Genomic DNA, 380 nt, shown 5'->3' with positions numbered 1-380 from the left:
ACATATGGTAAGAACGATATAATGAGGATATTAATTTTAATAATTTTAACTAATTCTATAAAAATGAGTCAATCATTATTCCTTGGATATTTTTTTTTATGTTATTTCAAACGATCATATATATAAAGAAAACAAGAATTTTATACATGAAGCAAAAGATAGATTAACTAAATATAGAGAAATAATTACCTATGGGATAGAGAAAAATGCCCAAGGTTTTTCATGAAAATATATGATGAGATTATTCAATAAATGCGATATTAACCGATCACTTCTTTATTTAGCCTGTATTCTGATACGCCTTTCGGGATATGGATCTGCAGTTGATAGGATTACATAAGTCAGGTCGATCCTCGTGTTTTCGGAAGCTAGGAGCTAGG

This window comes from Penaeus monodon, chromosome 20 (assembly GCF_015228065.2).
Source record: "Penaeus monodon isolate SGIC_2016 chromosome 20, NSTDA_Pmon_1, whole genome shotgun sequence".
Classification (NCBI taxonomy): domain Eukaryota; kingdom Metazoa; phylum Arthropoda; class Malacostraca; order Decapoda; family Penaeidae; genus Penaeus; species Penaeus monodon.
Note: the sequence above shows the minus strand (reverse complement) of the source record.